The sequence below is a fragment of the Carcharodon carcharias genome, chromosome 14, assembly GCF_017639515.1.
Source record: "Carcharodon carcharias isolate sCarCar2 chromosome 14, sCarCar2.pri, whole genome shotgun sequence".
In the NCBI taxonomy this organism is placed as follows: domain Eukaryota; kingdom Metazoa; phylum Chordata; class Chondrichthyes; order Lamniformes; family Lamnidae; genus Carcharodon; species Carcharodon carcharias.
This window is the reverse complement of record NC_054480.1, coordinates 111,764,927-111,783,056: the sequence shown is the minus strand read 5'-3', so window position 1 is coordinate 111,783,056 and position 18,130 is coordinate 111,764,927. Positions and strand designations below refer to the sequence as shown.

General features: G+C 41.9%; 1 protein-coding gene across 4 annotated transcripts in view; it reads left to right on the top strand.

Annotated features, from left to right (window-relative positions):
• sema6bb (sema domain, transmembrane domain (TM), and cytoplasmic domain, (semaphorin) 6Bb) overlaps positions 1-18,130 on the top strand; it is a 590,981-nt gene that overhangs the window by 89,066 nt on the left and 483,785 nt on the right. The window lies entirely within an intron of this gene.

The window sequence follows — 18,130 nt, the reverse complement described above, 5'->3', positions numbered from 1 at the left end:
AGATAATATCACCAACTTTAACTTTAACACCTATGTGTTCTATTGTACTATTGTTGTTGACATCTTTTGATGATCTGCTTCTATCACTGCTTGTTTGTCGCTACAACCACACCAACCCCCTCCACCTCTCTGTCTCTCTATCTCTCCGTCCCCCACACACACACCTTAAACCAGCTTATATTTCAGCTCTTTCCTGGACTCGAACTCAAGTTCTGTCGAAGGGTCATGAGGACTCGAAACGTCAACTCTTTTCTTCTCCGCCGATGCTGCCAGACCTGCTATATTTTTATTATTTGTTCACGTGTCACTGACAATGACAATGACAACATTTATTGCTAATGCTTAATTGACCTGCAGAAGGTAGCAGTGAGCCATGTGCTTGAACTCTGCTGTCTACGTGGTGTAGGTACTCCCACAGTTAGTGTAGTTAGGGAACGAGTTCCAGGATCCAATGATGATGAAGGAACCATGATGGAGTTTTAAGTCAAGATGGTGTGCGTCTTAGAGCAAACATGCAGATCATGTTCTGTTGCGCCTGCTGCCCTTATTCTAGGCGGTAGAGCTCATGGGCTTGGAAAGTGCTATTAAAGAAGCTTTGGCAAGTTGCTGCAGTAGATGATACACTCTGCAGCCACAGTGCACCGGTGGTGGAGAGAGTGAATGTTAAAGATGGTGGATGAAGTGCCAATCAAGTGGGGTACTTTGTCCTGACTAAAAGCACAATCGAAAATATTATTTTAATTATTTTGGCTTTTATTTTTTGAAGGAGGTAACTAGGCAAAGTGGTTTTATAAAAGAATTCCAGAGGATAAATGGCTCAAAGATTGATCTCTGATAGAGTCAAGGAGAGAGCAGTAATCCGGAATCTTGTGAGTAAAAGAATGCAAATGGGGAAGGATATGTGGCAAGGCTTTCTGAAATAGGGCAGGGTAAGGCGATGCAGAAATTTGAAAATGAGAGCTCCTCATTTTCAAACACTGGTTTGAGAGGTTGAATGTGCAGGAGTTTCTGTGGGAGAGAACTTGCATCCCAGAGCTATGGATCAGATAGTTTGTGATGTGTGGACACCAACATAATTGGACCTTAGGAGGAAATAGACAGCAAAAACTGTTGAGCAGGAATACTCAGAGATTAATAAAGCAAAGTGTGCTATGTTAGGAGGATTATGCTACAATTCTAAAGCAAGTTGCTTCTTTTCCACATTTATAATTATGTAACTGGAGCACATACAGGTTTAATCCACTGCTGCTAAACAAGCAAGTTGGACAAGAGTGAGTGAGAGAGAGAGAGAGAGAGATAGAGGAAGGCTGGTGTGGAGAGAAAGATCACTCACCAGATGATTTGCCTTTTTCTACCCTGCACATGAAGGTGATGGATGAATCTCACTGGATACGGGAGCAACATTCAAGTCTTGAACAAAGCTGGGTTTTACAGAAAGTTAGGTGTTGTGTATTAGGCAGTATAAGGAGTAACAGTGGTGGATTTTAAGTATGTACAGTATGCGCTCCAGATAAGTAATTATAAATTTGGAAAAGAAGCAACTTTGCTTTAGAACTGTAGCACACTCCTAACACAGCACATTAAGATTGACATCTTAATTCAGCAGGCATTTATTTATTTTCTGAAGAATCTCTCCTTTACCAGTTAATTCTACATTAATGATGTACTCTCGAGACTTCTTTTTAAATGGTACTATTAAGTTAAAATTCACTGAATCGTGGTCGGAAGGGAAAAACAGGTAGTTTCTGAGTCAATTTTCAATTAAGATGTATTATTAATGTCATGGCCAATTACTAAAGCAATGCCTGCTCAAGTGTAAAGTGTCAACTCTCAGATGAGAAACTCGTATTTTTCCTTCTTCTCTGACTGGTTTGCAGTTCCCCAAGTGCCTGCCAGCATTTTGTACCTCCTCGAGGTGACTATTTTTTAAATGACAATGAGTCTCAACAGTTCCTTATGTCCACAGCCGGTCTTGCCCTGATTCAGCTTCAATTTGCTGCTCTACTTCTGGCCGACTCCCTCAACATTAACCATGCGAGTAAATTCCATCTGATATGAGTCACTATCCCCAAGGCTTGTTTGTGGCCCCTTAGGCCTCTGTTCATGCATACTGAAGTGCTTTGTTTCCCATTCATGCCTTTGTTAAATTGAGAAGCCTTGATAAAAGACCAAGGCTAAAAGTGTGGGACACTAACAGCATTAAAAAGAGTAGACAGATTAAATGAACTAGGAAAGAATGATAAAATGACCCAAATTATGTTTGAAAGTCTGCAGGTTGTAGAGGAAGGGGGGGGCGGGGGGATAACGTATTGCTCAGTGGGAGAGTTGTAATGGGAGAAAAGGTGAGGCTAGTTTTTGTCTCTGCAACCCAAACCCTTGGGGTGGGTGAATTGGATACAGTCAATGAAGGGTAAAGAATGACAATAAGTGGAGAATACAAGGGTAGAGTGGGTTATTCAAAGAGGTATGGTTAGTAATGAGAGTGAGGGAGTGGTAGGCAAGACAATTGATGGTAGAAAAGGTGAAGAGTTAGGGGATGTAATGGAAGCAAAAGCATAGGGGCTGGTGGGATTGGAGAGGAAAGATGAAAGAGGGGAGAGCCACATTTTTCACACATACCCAACTCCAAATGAAGCCTTTAGCCATTTGGTAGTTTCTGTCATTATCATATCTAGCCATACTGTCTCCCAACTGATAGGAAAGGGAAAACAGGAAGAGCATAGAGAGAGAATCAAAAAGAATGAAAAGGAAAGAGAGATAGAAGTGGAAGAGACAAATAGAATCAGAAATACAAAAGCATTAGAGATGTGTGAGTGGGTGACCATGTCTGACTTACTATTTGTAACGCCTTGGGAGATCAGCGAGATGTAAAAGATTTGAGTCTGTTGTACATCAGATTCATGCTCAAAGTGTTAAAGAAAATTTAAAAAGAAATTGTTACACTGGAAGACAATAAACCCAGCAAATGCAATGAACAAATATATGACAGCAGACACACGCTCCTTTTCAACAGAGAGAAAAGAAATTACAACATTTGGTTATTGGACAAAGAGAAAAGGCAATATGATGTGATCTCGCAAGACACCGACCTTCAGAATTTGAAAGGACTGCATGTAAAACAATCATTTCCTGCATATTTCTCCTCACCTGGGACCAAATATTTAGAAATCTGCAAACTTTTCCCGCCAACAGTGATAAATCTCCTATTTGTAGTTTGTAGACATTGATAAGAAAGGTACAGACCAGGTTAAATGCAGCTACAAATGAACAGCAGAATAACACATTCTGGCCCAGACTTGCGCTACGATGGAGAGGTTCTCTGTCATGGCCAAAATCCTGGAAGCTCAAAATCCCACCCCTGAACATAGCACTTCCTATTTTCGCGGGGTGGGACTGGAGTAAGGCTAGGGTTTGCACCTGTGTGGTTTATGGAGGCAGCTGGCCATTTAAACCACCATCTGCTTCCACTGAAGTGGGATATTGGTAGGCTAGGAGTTTGAAAACCGGAGTGTGCAGGTTAGGCTAGGTAAGAGCTGGTCTGAACTTGGTGGATTCATTTGGATAGCCAGGGTAGTGCTTTGGAGAGGTAAGGTACCCCTTTGAAATCGTTAAAAGTAAACATGATTTTATGCACTTTTACGCACACTCATTGGAACAGTCAAAGCTGTCAAGCTATCAAAGGACACTAGGAGGGTTAACATGGAGGGCATAAGAGCAAAGGGTGCTATATGGGGGGCATGGATTGACACTAAGTTGGCATAGGGGCTATAAAGGGCTATGGGGATGTGGGTGGGAGCATGAGGTGACATAGATGGCTTGGATGGGGCATGGGAAGTGTGTGGGGGCATGAGGGCTGGAGGACTTTTTTTTGTTTTAATCTTTGTTTCAGTTATTTAAAAAAAAAATGCCAAAGCACAGAGGCCCAGTCCGTATCCGCACTCTGCAACTTTTGGACTCATTGCAGGGGCAGTTGACCCAACTTCCAATGTAGCCCAGAGCCCCGGAATGAGTCCCAACTGTGGAGTGGCCATTTTTTTTAAAAGGTTGGGTTCACAGAACCAGGAATTCTCCTCTCTCTGTGCACCTGACTTGGGAGCAAAAAAACTGGGCCTCTGTCTGTTATGTGGTATTATATTACTGTTCTAAAGCATCCTACCATTAAACTTGCCATGGGCAACATTAGTCAAGACTGAAACCTCATCAATATTCAGAAAAATAATTGGAGACAAGAGATGGGGCTTTGTGAAAAGGAAGGAAAAAAAGCATTTATATGGTGCTCGTCACAACCAGTGAACATCCCAAAGCGCTTTGCAGCCAAAGAAGTACTTTTGAAGTTAGTTACTGCTGTAGTGTAGGAAACAAAGCAGCTAATTTACTCACTGTAAACTCCCACAAACAGCAATGCGATAATGACAAGGTATTTTTTTGTGTGGTATAGATTGAGTAAAAGTGAGAAGAAAGGACTGAGCATAATTGGAAGAAAGTCAATGTCTAGTGGTGCCCAAAAAGAAAATCATACCAGAATGTAAGATCACAGCGAAGAATGAAAAGCTCAAACAGGTAGACAAATTTTGTTACTCAGGAGGTATATTAACATCAGATGAAAAATGCGACCAAGAAATGAGACACGGGATTGGAATGGTCAACGATGCATTTCAAAAAAATGAAAAAGATTATGATCAACTCAAAATTAGCCATGAAAACAAAGCTGAGAATCCTGAAATGCTACATCACATCAATTTTGACTTACGGAAGCGAGTGTTGGATGATCAGTGAAGCAGTGCCGAGAAGAATTGACATTGCAGAGTTGTGTTTTTTGAGGTGAATAATGAAGTTATCTTGGACAAGTCACACTACCAATGAAGAGGAGCTAGTGAAAGCTAGTGACTAAAAGAACTCTGCTGACCAAGATCAGGAAGAGACAGTTGGAATTTCTTGAGCACGTAATAAGAAATCATTAGAAAGTCTGATGCTGATGGGAAAGATCGATGGTAAAAGAGATAGAGGTGGACAAAGAATGATCTTTCTATAGAGCCTCATAAACTGAATGAATGTACCACCAATGAAGATGATACATGACTTTAGAGCAAGATAAAAATGGAGGTTCGTGGTTGCGAATGCCCTCTTAGAGCATGTTATCTGAAGAGAGAGAGAGATAAATACAGACCATATCACCAGGGTGAGACTCCTGCTCTTTTTTAAAATAGTGACATTGGGTCTTTTACATCCATCCAAGCAGGCAGACGGAGTTTCAGTTTAATGTCTCATCCTAAAGACAGCATCTCCAACAGTACGGTACTCCCTCAATACTGCACTGGAGTGTTAGCCTTGATTTTTTTTGTGTGTTCAAGTCCTGGTGCTTGATGTGTGGTACAAAATTATAGCAATATTATCCTTTATTCAACTGGGAATTTAGTTTGAAGTTTGAAATGAAATTCTTCTCTGTGATGGCTGTTAAGGATCCTAAACTTGGACAATACAATCTGAACACAATTCTCAATTGATCAGACCCCTCAGCTGTAAACAGCACATAATACATTTTTAATTGAACAACCTCACTCAGAGGGCACAAGGAGGTGATGTGAGTTATGGACATTCCACTGTTGTGTAGAACTGGTGGCTATTTTGAGATTTGGGTTAGTCATGTTGCTGAAATTCTCCTGAAGGAGCTCTGAAATCTATCTGAACAACAAGACATCAGGGAGGGACTTGATGGTCTCTGCAAGAAAACAGAAAAAAGGTGTTCCAAAGTCACTAAAATACCAGAAATACTTTTGCCTGAAAGAAACTTTTTTTTTACCATTCTGACCACAGACCTTCCTTGATGTCAGTTGTGCAGAGAAGTTGTGCATGGGTTACTGACCTTCAGCGGTGAGCTAGGCTTTATCAGACCTTAGATTCAATCCCTCTAAGGTGAGCATCATGGTGGAAAAACAAAAGCAGACGAGGAAATCACAACAAAAAAGATGTTCCTATGGGCAGTACCTGTTTTACACTTGGTAGGTGTCTGAAATCAAGACTGCTCTTGTCATTTATGTGTAACAACTGCCTTAGTCACTGGTTCCCAACCTTTTGTGGTTGGAGGACCCCTTTTCAAATGGATTAGTAATCACAGATCACCCCCCACACCCCGCACCCCTCCTAAATTATAATAGTGACCCAAATATTCCGATCAAGATGGGAAGAGTTTAACCATCGCAAAGCTTTGACCCAATGACAGTAAAGGGATGGCGATATATTTCCAAGTCAGGATTGTGAGTGACTTGGAGGAGAACTTTCAGGTGGTGGTGTTCCCATGCATCAACTACCCTTGTCCTTCTAGATGGTAGCGGTCGTGGGTTTGATAGGTGCTGTCTAAAGAGGAATGATCTAGGGAAGGCTGTCATAACTGTATCATCCAATGCTGTATTAAAAACTGAAAAGGCTTTGAAGATCTGAAATTTCAATGAACTTAGATGATGAAGGAAAAAAAATCACCAAGTTCCTTCAGGAAAACATGAAGAGATGATTTCCCAATGATATTTTGGAAGGACTGTCTACTTTCTGTAGGCAGTGATAAGAGATCCACACTCCTCTCTGTATGAGGTTGCTCCATTCTGGGTGATGGGAAGAATTGCTGAGGATATGGAGACAAGACAGCCCTAATGAGACAAATTTCCTGTAGACAATTAACTTACGGGCAAGATTGCTGTACAGTATTCTACAGCTCCAGAAGTGCTATAGATTCTGCTGCAGCTTCTGTGCTGACCTTCAACTCTGGAGGGAAGAAGACTTTCAACTGGATCTGAAGTATGGGTGTCAATTGATTTTCACCCCTGGAAGGTACCAGCTCTCTGGCAGTGTGATTCTCTATGGACTCTGACATGGATTCAGGCAAGGCATCCTCTCTGGAAGACCCTTCATGGAGGATGAGAGAGAGACTAGGCAATACATTGGTAGGTTCAGTGGAACAAAGGTCTGACCACTGCTCAGCCACAGGAAACACAGCTGATTCTTCTAGAAAGACAATAGAGACTTCATATTCTGCATTCATCAACTGGAAAGCCAAATCATCCTCTAGGTCCTCAACCTCCAAGAGACCACTCAGTGCTGCGAGAGATTCTCATCTTCTAGGAAGAACCAAGCAGGTCCAGCAGGTCTTCATGGGTATGGTCACTGTCTGCTGCAGTGCCTCTGTATCCACCACCTTATTTCTTGAAAAACTGAAGAGATTCAAAACTTCAATTTCTGGCTGGGGTCTAGTGGATGGTATCTCTGTGAAAGAAAGCAACTTATTGATGATTGTCTGAACTTCCTCAGTTTCAGAAAACTGAATTTCCACTGCTTCTAAACAAAAGATTGGATACTTGTGCATGAAAAACAGTGAATTGTTCAAATGATGAGCATCATCGTTTTTTCTAGGATTCCTAGAAGTATGCCAACATCAGCACTCAATAAAGATGTACATAGAGAGAATCAACGATCTGTCACCCCTTGTATCTAAGAGGAGCAATAATCCCGCCTTTGACTGGAAGGCAGATGCTACCTGGACCACGTAATTTGATATCTGATGGGTGAAGGGTCATTAGCTGAAGCCAGTCGAGGTCATCTGCCAGTTTGGTGATAGCAGCTCCGGTATCAAATTTAATGGTGGTATCGAAGCTTTGAACTTGTACTGTAACTGACCAATAGTCTGGACTAAGACTATCAACTTCCCTTTGGAACTCTGTGATGTCATATTTTTTGTGACTTTTCATTTCTTGGATAGAATGGTTTTCATAAATACTTTCTTGTCCTCAACTTCGATTGAGATTGCTGGATTTGCAGAAATGCTTGAAGTGTCCAGTTTAGCTGCACTGGAAGCATTCTGCACCTCCTGCTGAGCAGTTCTGATGTCTGTGTTGAGTTTTCGTGCCACAACGCAAGCATTTCAAAGTGGTTACTGGCATAGAGTTTCCCACCCTTTCGCTTGGTTTATTGGGCTTTCTTGTGGGTGGGGCCATTGAATGTGGGCCTACCTAATCTACGGAGTCATGTGAAGCCATGGGTTCACAGCAAATTATAGCCCGATTAAATGCTCTAAGCTCAGCCTACCTTGTATACTGGACCTTTTGATCTCAAGTAAGGTCACCTTTGTTCTGCAGAAAGTCGGAACATTTTTCATCCCGGACGCCCATGACTATATGATCACGGATTAGCTCATCCTTCAGTGCCCCATATCCACAAAGAACTAACAAGGGGATATAAGTCATTTAGAAATAATTCAATTGATCCCCCAGGTCATTGTGACTGCTGGTTAAAACGTGCTTGTTCAATTACTAAGTTTTGCTTCCGGCTAAGATAGGTGTCAAAGGCCTTAATAATAGACTCAAAGTCCATGCTGGACTCCTGCACACGCTGCCTTAAGAGAATGACACCTGCTACTGGGCCTACTATATAAAGAAAGGAACTAACTTGAAGCTTTTGCTCCTTCTCGTGAAGGCGGGATGCTGCTTGGTTTAGGAGAAAATGATGTTTCCATAACTCCCACTGCTGGCCTCTCTGCGGGCCACCGAGGCAGTCAAATGGGCAGAGCAAGGGCAGGGACTGCTCACCAGGTACGGTCATCTTTATCTCTCTTCAATGTGCTTCCTCCTTCTGTCAATTTTTTACGAGCTACTTTCAAACTACTCTGTGGTTCATTTGGTAACTCCAGTGTTTGTTTTTATATCGATGTCTCCACTGCTGCTATCATGTTCTGAGGTGTGTTCTCCTATCTTGGACACTAGGCTTGGGATTTGGTTAGTAGACAGACTGTAGAGATACTCTGATATCTGCTTAACACTTGTTTATTAGCACTAGATATAAACAAGTTACAGAGTAGGCATGCTGCCCCTTGGCATGATTCCAACTTCTCTACCAAGCATCTAACTCATGACTGACTGATGCAGTGGTACATTCATACATTAGCATATTTCATCTGTTAACCATTCATACTACACTAAATAGAGTCAAAAAGAAAACATTTACAATTTCACTACGCATATTAACTAAAATAATTCCTTCTCCTGCATATGGAATCATAGGCGCAGGTATTTACTTTACCATTCAAAGGAGCAGCATCTTAAAGCATTCTGGCATGCAGCCTCATACGAGATATTTTTCAGAATGGCATCTTGACAAAAGGTGGTCAATAATACGTTAGTGCTGGGTGCTGCCAGGGTAAACTGGACTCCTGTTTCTGAAAGTTGAATTGAATGATGTTGTCATTATACTGATGGTGCTAATGTCTCTGGAAACACATAGTTTTAGAAGAAATGAAGTGTTTGATGTGAAATAGATGCATTCAAGATTGGCACCAGAGAGAGATCTATGCAGCAAATGGTTTCTCTCTAATCTAGCACAGATCGAGGTGCAGTCTATAGTAATAGACAAAGATTTTCTTTCTAAGCTGGAACCCTGAAAAGAGAGGCAAAAAAAAAATTGGAGCATGTACAAAAGACCCTTGGTGTAGTGTGGGTCATGATACAAGTAATGGTTTCAGCAGAATGCTTTTATCAGAGAGATTGCTGCAGTTACCATAAGGGTGACCTAAATTTTCTATATAATTGAATATGCATACATGTGCATTGTATCAAAGTATTATGTATTAAATATAAAGGATATCAACAGTAATACCAGATGTTTGTGTAATAAGAAAGTGGCACAAGTTCCTCTGGTGTGCAGTGTATCTTCTCGAGCTATTCTTCAAAATCTCCCTAAAGAGGCCACAGTGCCACTCACTGATAGTAAGTGAAAACACTTACCAACAACAATACTGGATACCATTTATTTTTAGCTATTTTCCAATTGAAGACCAGTATGGATATTCACCAGAGGTCGAAGGCAGTTGATAGGTTGAAACCAAAAGTAAGCATTGCAATTTTTAAAAAAACAAGCATGCACAAGCATAGTTATTGCTCCATTGTGTAGAGGGTTGAGTGCATCAGGGTACTGGGAAGATAGCAGATTACTTTACACAACATTAATTCTGCATTATAAGGAGGGAGTTGACCAGTAATTATCATCAAATTATTCAAATGTTGTGGTCTGGGTTTTAAAGTTGGAACAACCCCAGCACCATTTAAAAATGGCCAATTCCAGGAGTCCCATCCCCATTCTTGGTGCCCCCAATTTTTGTGTTGTTGGATAAGGGTGAGTAGCAATCCTGTACCCTGCACTTCCGACCTAGACAGCTTCACTGCGGGGGCAGGCATCTCCTAGCATTCCCCAATCTGCAATTTTCATGGAATCGGGCCTGCTTCTCCATGACTGGTGATTCACGGCCCCTCAGAGGAGTCGTGAACCATAGTCTGGATTTGGGGACCTTTTGAAAGGTTGAATTGACACAGGGTTGGGACGGAGGGGGCATGGTGGGCATGCCCTCTCCATTCCACCCGAGTGCCAATTCATGCCCCCACCCACCCCTATGGCCCTTATACTTCATGCCAACTCATGCCCCCCCAGCCACTCCCCATGGCCCCTCATACTCCTTAGACCATAAGACCACAAGACATAGGAGCAGAAATTAGGCCATTTCCCATCGAGTCTGCTCCGCCATTCAATCATAGCTGATAAGTTTCTCAACCCCATTCTCACGCCTTCTCCCCGTAACCTTTGATCCCCTTTCCAATCAAGAACCTATCTATCTCGGTCTTAAATACACTCAATGACCTGGCCTCCACAGTCTTCTGTGGTAATGAATTCCATAGATTCACCATTCTCTGGCTAAAGAATTTTCTCCTCATCTCTGTTCCAAAAGGTCTTCCCTTTACTCTGAGGCTGTGCCCTCAGGTCCTAGTCTCTCCTGTTAATGGAAACATCTTCCCCACGTCCAATCTATCCAGGCCTTTTAGTATTCTGTAAGTTTCACTCAGATCCCCCTTATCCTTCTAAACTCCATGGAGTATAGACCCAGAATCCTCAAACGTTCCTCATATGTTAAGCTTATTCAAAGTCAATACCAACCCTTGTCCCTTCCATGCCTGTTCACTCATGTACATAACCAATAACCCATATAATTACAATGGTAAGTGTGGAACTGCTGAGAGAAAAAAAAACACCCATTCACAAATATTCTTTCAAAAAACTGCTGTTCCTTCAATCCCATAAAATTGTCACACAGGCTATTAAAGTATAAATAAGAAAAACTTCAAATACTTCACAGCTCTTAAATCTTGTCCAGATAAACATTGAGACATTAACAAAAGAGATCACATCATCAAGAACAATTTATGATAACCACTTAGAGATATCAATCAAGTGAAGTCAACATTTCACTTTAGTTGTCAAAACAGAACCCCCTGCTGACTAATGCTTTTATTAGTCTGGGCTCACAGCCAAGCATGCATAATGAGTCAGGGTTTTGGCCTTGGAACAGCAATATATGGCCAAGTCAGTGTGGTATGTGAGTTGGAGAACTTGTCCTTGTGGGCAGCAGCCACAAAAGCAGGAGATGCAGTCAAATTAAGTTTGATGAGTTGCCACAATGCATTCGGTTTACACCCACTCCATCATAGCCAGTGATGGAGGGGGTGTATACCAAATCCATTGCCCCATTCAAGTTAATCCAGATGGTGAACATTCCACTAAAGTCCTGACTTGAACCTCGTGGATGATTGAAAAGCCTGACAGGTCAGAGTTCACTCAGCTCAAAGTAAATGCTATCTAGGTCCTTCTGTAGATTGGCTTGGGGTGCTTCAATGTTGGAGGAGTCATGAATGTTGGAGATCATCAACTGCGATCTTATCAGGGTTCACAGCCTTTGCTGTATCGAGTGCAGTAAGCTACTTCTTAATGTCAGTTTGAACGAATTATGTTGGTAGGAAACTAGTATCTATGCTAGTGAGGACCTTTGGAGGAGAGCAAGTAGAATCATGCACTTGGCACTTCTGGTTAAAGATACTTGCAAGCATTTCAGTCTTGCACTCTTGCAGAGCTCCACCATGGAGATGTTCATGAGGTCTCCTCCTCCTAGTAACTGCTTGATTCTGCATCACCATTTTCAACAGGGTGTTGGATTACATTGGGTCATGAGGGCTCCATACGGCAACTCTTTTCTTCTCCGCCGATGCTGCCAGACCTGCTGAGTTTTTCCAGGTAATTCTGTTTTTGTGCTGGATTACATTGCTTTCCTAAAAGTTTGTTAAATTGTGACAATGCCAAAAGTTCCCACAGACAAATACAAACCACGCCCCACATCACTGAACCAAACCCACTAAATAAACATTCTGGTGGTCTTCCCACTTTGCTTATTTATGATGACCCTGCTGTAAAATGGACAAAGGTAAATGTTGAATATGTTCACATGAAATAAAGTGCTTTTCTCCAATCCATTGATTGAATATGTTTATCTTTGTCCATAGCCTGGTGGTTTTAGTGCTTAGCACGCAGGTAACTGTGTAGTAGCTTCACATCCTAAGATATGCCTAATGTGGGTCCTGGTATGGTCTTCTACCCTCCACATTGAACCAAGGTTGGCCTTGTGACTTGATGATCAAGGAATGAAGGATGTGTTAGTCTGTGAAGTTACGGGGTTTTTTTTTGCTAAATTACCTTCATTTACTTTTGATACAGTATATTTCAAAGCTATTTTTGGTTTGTAAATTAAATGCTTTGAAGGTGCATGATAAATTTTGCATTCGAAAGTGCTGGCCTCAATATGCATGTGCACAGAGTAAAATTTATGGTGTGTAAAAAGTATATTCACATCACAAAATATCAACAAACTTTTCCTGCTATGGAAACATTATTGTCACTGTGGGATATCTATGAATTATGCTAATTAGTGGGAATTTCTTACAAGAAGTAAAACTTGGATTTGGTCAGGCACCTTGAATTGCTGACGATTCAGCAATAACCTTGAAATTGTTAGTGCTCATGTCCCCCTTTTTCTTACAGTTTCTTTTTAGCTCCCCTGAAGACCCTGACTGATTTTGAGATGTGATTCCACAGGTGCCAGCAGCTCTCCAATAACTCAGCCAACTGGCCATTCTTTATCGGCAAATCAAGGTGATGAATGAGGGTTATGGCAGCTCAGCTGGATCCTCCCCTCACATATGCCCAGAAATTACTCCTGCTGCATTCATGTGACATTCAGTATTTTAATGATGGTTTCAACCTATTTAAAATAAATGGGTCAGCACCTTTGCTAACTTTTAACCTATAAATACTGATCATCTGAATTCACATTGGTCGTGGACAGCCTTGCCCACCAGCAACTGGAAAATCATGGGCTCATTGCCCACAGGTTTCCGTCCATTTGTACGAAAATTATTTACAGCACACAAATGGTTTGCCATTATCTGTGGCTGGTTGGTGACACGCCACTCAGCAGTGCTAACTCATGAATGGTGCACATAATGGCAACGCATGCATACTTTCCAGCCCCAGTCATTGGATACTGATAAGTTCCCAGGAATGGTGACCACTTTTGGCTCCCTTTTAACCTAGGACAACTGAAACTAATTGTATCCTTACAGCCACCACAGATGAAGTAAACTAACTCAGGGCAGGAATCAAACTTTTGGCCATCCAACTCTACATAGCTGAGGTTCACACTGGACAGAGAATTTGCCAACAAAACCATCAGAAAAGCATGAAGCAAGCCCCTTTTTAAAAAAAAATGTCTTGCTTTACACAGAACTTCCAGTGCTTTATATGCTTCATCATTTTCTTGTCTTGCCCATCAGATACAAGTGTTTGCAACTCCTTCTAAATGAGGCATGTAATCAAAATCTCCTGCAAACTGCAGCAGCAGGCACTGCAAAGAAAAGGAGGCTGAATCATTTTAGTGATTTTCTAGCAAAGTGCTTCACCTCAACTGTTTCTCAGAGGGAGAACAACACATTGGATTCAACCCTCTCACCGTTACTTTTATGTTTCCTGTCACTCTTGGGTTGGTAAATGGAGCGCAGCAGTCGATTTACTGTTTTCAGCATTGCCAACACATGCTGTTCTCAAAGGGAGTTCCAATACAGCATTCAAGTGGCAGGGCTGGCATAGTACCCAAGTGGAGCCAAAGAATTCATGCTGGTCTCATTTAGCTATACTTCAGCATTACTTCAAGAGTTCTTTGAGAAACACAAGAGCTGGTAATAATGTCCCCAAAATTCCATGGGCCATTTGGCCTAAAGATGCATTGGAATTATGGCACTTTCGCGTGTCTAGCCGCACCAGCACTGACTTGATCATAAATTGTAGGTCAGCTCAATTGCATAATGACAAGTGCTGTCTGAGCACAACTCCTGTTTCCCACAGGAGTGCTGCACTGTGGGGATGGTTATTGGAAATTTTCAGTGCAGCCTTTAAATAGCCAGCGGGTTGAAAGGCACCAGGGGAGTAGCGAATGTTTTGCAAGCATTTATTGATTGGCAGGTAGCTCCAATCTGAGATTTTGTGGCACTTTTAAAGCACATCTATAAATGGAGGACCTGGCAAAGGCAGCCAAAAAAAGGAAAGTAGCGGAAGGAGCCAGCGATAAAACAACTGCTCTGAGGTTTTAGAATATATATTGCACTGAAGAAATTATAATTTCTCAAAAACAGTGCAATTGGAGTAATGGCAGAATAAAAAAAAAGATCAAGCAGATAACAACACTTGATTTCAGATAATTCCATAATACCATAAGTCTGGGAGCAGAAGTAGGCCATTCAGCTCATCAAGCCTGCATCGCCATTCAATGGGATCATGGCTGATCTGATAACCCTCAACTCCACTTTCCTGCATTTTCCCCATAACCCTTGATACCCTTACTGATTAAAAATCTGTCCATCTCAGCCTTAAATATACTTAACGACCCAGCCCCTACAACCTCTGTGGTAAAGAATTCCACAGATTCACTATCCTCAAGAGAAAAAATTCCTCCTCATCTCTGACTTAAATGGGTGACCCCTTACTCTGAGATAATGCCCTCTGGTCCTAGACTCTCCCACAAGGGGAAAGAACGTCTCAGCATCTATCCTGTCAAGCCCCTTAAGAATCTTATATGTTTCAATAAGATCGACTCTCATTCTTCTAAACTCCAATGAGTACAGACCCAACATACTCAACCTCTCCTCATAAGAAAATCCCTCCATACCCAGGCTCAACCTAGTGAATCTTCTCTGGACTGCCTCCAATGCTAGCATATCTTTCCTTAGATAAGGGGACATAAAATGTTCAAAGTATTCTAGGTATGGTCAAACTAGTGCCTTGCACTGTTTTAGCAATACTTCCCTATTTTTATACTCCATTCTCTTTGCCTTCCCTATTACTTGAACTTGTAAGGTAGCTTTTTTGATTTATGCACCAGGACCCCCAAATCCCTCTCTGCTGCAGCTTTCTGCAGTCTTTCTCCATTCAAATCATATTCAGCTTCCTGCAGCTACAACAACACTCAAGAAGTTCTACATTCAGTACAAAGTGGATAAAAACAAAAAAACTGCAGATGCTGGAAATCCAAAACAAAAACAGAATTACCTGGAAAAACTCAGCAGGTCTGGCAGCATCGGCAGAGAAGATTACTGCTTGTTTGTCCCTACAACCACACCAACCCCCTCCACTTCTCTCTCTCTCCCCCCACCCAAATCACCCCCCCCACCACACACACCTTAAACCAGCTTATATTTCAACCCTTGGACTCGAACTCAAGTTCTGTCGAAGGGTCATGAGGACTCGAAACATCAACTCTTTTCTTCTCCGCCGATGCTGCTGCGTTTTTCCAGGTAATTCTGTTTTTGTTTCAGTACAAAGCACCCCATCCACCAACTGAATGTTGGATCCAGTGCCCTGGTTTGTTGGGGCTAAAGGATTCGGTTTGGATGTTTGTTTTGGAGTGACCAAGTTGGGACCAAGACAGAGAAGATCAGTACATCAGTGTATCAGAAGAAACACATTCTCTTTATTTACAAAAGGAACTCAGCAGCAACACTTGTGTACTTACAACTCAAAACTCTGTCTTTACTCTTCAGTCTCTAACTCAAGACTACTGACGACAGAGGTAGCCTGCACTAATCTGCTATTGGGTACCGAGATCATGTGATCTTACATTACAACATTTGTCGTAAAGGTATATCACACATCAGGTTACTACATCCTTCCCCCTTTACTCAGGGTTACATTTTACAAATTTTCTCAAAATATCAAATGATTCACACACAAAATAGTTTACAAAAGTCAGTCTTTCTGGGGGTTTCCTTGTGCATGTAGAATATCTCAGCTCTACAGCTTCTGATGTTTGATCTGGAACCACCCTCACTGTGGTCGTCTGAGCATCTGTATTTTGTATGGGTATTTTGTTTCTCCTCTTCTTGTATGATCCACATGTCTCCACACGACTCGATCTTCCACTTTCATGTGGTAGGAAAAAGAGGTCCCATTACTGCACTTATTTCACCAAACAACCATGTTGGTCCTTCTCCAAAACTTTTCACAAATACTTTCTCTCCTTCGTAAAATGTCCTGTCACGACTGTGACAGTCACATTCAATTTTCTGACCTCTCTGACTCTTTGACTCCTTTCCACCTCCACCACCCCCCCACCCGCACCCCCCCCCCCACCCCCCGCCCCCACCCCCCCCCCCCCCCACCCCCCCCCCCACCCCCCCAAAAAAAAAAGTTTGGTATAATTAGGCCCAGTCTCGATTGGAGAGAGTAATTCATTAACAATTCTGCAGGTGTGACAACCATTGTCGTATGAGGGGTGGTTCTATAATGGAAAAGAAAACATGCTAATTCAGTCACTATAGAATCTCCAGACAATTTCTTCGTACCAGATTTGAACGTCTGAACTGTTCTCTCAGCTAGTCCATTTGAAGAAGGGTGGTATGGAGATGTTTTCACATGAGTAATACAGTTAGGCTGATAAATCACTGAAATTCAACACTCATGAATACTGTTCCATTGTCTGATACGACCACTTCAGGTAGTCCATTGATCGTGAAACTTTGTTGTAGCTTGACTATTGTAGCAGATGCCGGCAACCTCATTTCATATAGTCCATCCATTTTGAAAGTGCATCGAAGAGAGGTAAAAACATTGTTCCCGTTAAAGATCCCACATAGTCAATGTGTACTCACACCTATGGCCTTCCTGTCTACTCCCAGAGGTCTAATGGAGCTGTTGCACATAAATTTTTGTACTTGCTGACACTGCATACAGCTTCCCACTAAGTTTTCTATTCCTCCATCTATCCCAGGACCCCATAAATAGCTGCATGCTATTGCCTTCATTTTGGAAATTCCGGGATATGCGCTGTGAAGTTCAGATAATAATGCCTTATGTCCTTTTGGAGGAACAATGACTCATGCTCCCCACAATAAGTTACCTTCCTGGCTGGTTATTTCGTACCTTCTCTGGAAATACAGTTTCATTTAGCGAGATTCTTGTTTTTGTGACCAACCATGAAGAAATTGATCTCGCACTTTGGATAAGACTGTGTCTCGATTTGTCCAATCTTTAATCTGTCTCACAAATATCAGTGATTAATCCAGGAAGATCAATAATAAAATGAATTCTTGAGGAATTGGAACATCCTTATTTTTCACTTGCCTGGGCAAACAACTGAGTGCATCTGCATTTGCAATTTGACTTCTGGGTCTATGAATGAAGGTATACTCATATGCTGCCAAGATCAATGCCCATCTTTGTACTAATGCTGAAGCTTTGGGGGTTTAGCCTAGTCTTCACTGAATAAGCCTAATAATGGCTTGTGATCCGATATGATAGTAAAATGGTGACCATGTCGATGTTGGTGCAACTTCTTAACACCAAAAATAATTGACAGGCCTTTTTCTATTTGAGACTAACCTTTCTCTACAATATTGAGTGTTCTTGATACATATTCTATAGGTCGTTCTGATCCATCATGCATTCGATGGGGAAGTACACATGGATAAGAGGACCGCACACTTCTTCTCCTCCCCAACGATGCGGTTCGCCTGGAAGAAGAATGCGAGGTAGCCCGCATTACTCCGCTATTGGGTACTGAGATCATGTGATCTTACCTTACAACATTTGTCCTAAAGGTATATTACACATCACTGAACCATCCACACCCTCTATTACCAGCACACTGTGGCTTCAGTATGTGCTATCTACAGATCACATTGCAGCAAGTCACCAAAGCTTCATTGGCTGCAACTCCTCTAAAACC